The 1,859-nt window shown below is 45.1% G+C and overlaps 1 long non-coding RNA gene across 1 annotated transcript; it reads right to left on the reverse strand.

Moving 5' to 3' along the window:
* Positions 1-230: 230 nt before the first annotated feature.
* LOC125943713 (uncharacterized) lies at positions 231-1,208 on the reverse strand. Its single transcript, XR_007465852.1, has 2 exons — positions 802-1,208; positions 231-358 (listed from the first exon to the last, which is right to left on the reverse strand). It is a non-coding gene; the product is annotated as an uncharacterized LOC125943713 (long non-coding RNA).
* Between the last annotated feature and the right edge of the window lie 651 nt (positions 1,209-1,859).

Genomic DNA, 1,859 nt, shown 5'->3' on the forward strand with positions numbered 1-1,859 from the left:
AGTTGCCAGTTGGTCCCAGTTGGGACCAGTTGCCAGTGGGTCCCAGTTGGGACCAGTTGCTAGTGGGTCCCAGTTGGGACCAGTTGCCTGTTGGCCCCCAGTTGGGACCAGTTGCCTGTTGGCCCCAGTAGGGACTGGTCGGTCTGCTAGTGGTCTGCAGCTGGGTTCAGTAAAAATGTGACCCAATGGGGCCATTTTTTTGGCTCCAGTGCAAGAAAGACAAGCTTGGATCATCATCAAATGTTTATTTGATGCAGTCTACAAAGTGTCATTCGATGTAGCCACCTGCAATCTTGATTGAGAGCTTTTCGTTGACTTCAACCAAAGGACGTCCTTTTGAGGAAGTGGTTAAAAAAACCTGGGCACAAAAATACACATATAGAAGCAGTTAAAAACAGGGGTGCTAGTTCAACCACTAAACGTTTAACCTGGCAATATTTGCTTCCACATTAGAATAATGTGGCTCCGCAATTACCAAACTAATTTTAGGACAGTGTGATATATGCTAGCTCAAAATGTCTATCATAATAAAAAATTACGCCACATGACACGACAGGACGATTATAAAGCACACAAAATCAACATGATATGTGTGTTCCATCGAAACAGTAGGCAGATATAAGGAACTCTAGACAGAAATCTTGCACAGCATTGTCGGAAACAGGCATGTCATTGCTGCGACGCACACAGCAATCGGCCCGACGCCACTGTACAGAAGTACTTACGTCCACCATCAGGATAAAAAAAAGAAGAAAACACTTCATACTCTACTATAGAATCATAAATAAGAAGTATAATTACCTCGAAATGGTAAATCGGCGCCGGGGAAAACGCTGCACATCGATGCCTGCTGATAGATCCACAAAGCCGCGAGGAACAGGGGTAAAAGAGTTGCCTTGCGTTGTTTTGAAGTTACAACAGCAGCCACAGATAAAAACTATCCAAATGTACTACCGCACGAATGAGATTGCGCAGGCGCTAACACCACGGGTTCCTTAAAAACACATCGTTCAGTCACAAACACGCACGCACGCCTCGCGTGACGCCTCACTACGGTGGCTAGCCTCGCCTTGACATGGCAGCCGCCATTGCACACGTGCTGTGCGCAACTACGGCTGACTACGGTCGCAGTTTTATGTCTTTCCTGCCAGCCGTGTTCCCTTCTCTGCGCTACTGCTCTTTGATGTTAATAAATATTACGGCCTTTTATATGCGGTATCAAGTTAGCAATTCAGATTAAAAGTTTAACATTTACTTTATGCGCACTTCAACAGAAAATACGACACTGATGAAACTTCAGCCGCAAACAAATATGGTTGCTGCTATTGCACCGTCGTTCGTAAGCTGACCGGGCACCGCGATCTGCCTTGCAGATTACGACTGGTTGTTCGGTTGTCCCCTTTGTTTTTGTGGGGAGGTATTCGCTGTACTGTAAACATTAGCGACCCAACTCAACGGCTCATCGCGACGAGGTTCAGTGAAGCGAAATTGGCAAGACCATGTAGGCGCACGTCGCTTTTGTGTATGTCGCTGAGATGGCCATTTCTAGCTTAGTGCGCTGAAACTAATGCAAACGTACGAACGCAATCTGCTGCACAATTGTACAGCAGAATTTTTAATTATTCAGTGATTAATTAGAAACACGTGCCTCTCCATGCAAGCAAGCGGTCCGCTAGTCTTATTTTTTATCAATTAACTTTCACCAGCAAACAAGAGCTGCGGAATCCAGCAATACATGTTGTATCAGACCAGCAACAATCAGCATAAGGCCAATAGAACCATTAGTCTAATGGAGAAACTAGTAGACATGCAACACTGATTGTGTAAGACTTATAAGTACAATACACAGGGCCATTGTT

The sequence above is a fragment of the Dermacentor silvarum genome, chromosome 3, assembly GCF_013339745.2.
Source record: "Dermacentor silvarum isolate Dsil-2018 chromosome 3, BIME_Dsil_1.4, whole genome shotgun sequence".
Lineage (NCBI taxonomy): Eukaryota > Metazoa > Arthropoda > Arachnida > Ixodida > Ixodidae > Dermacentor > Dermacentor silvarum.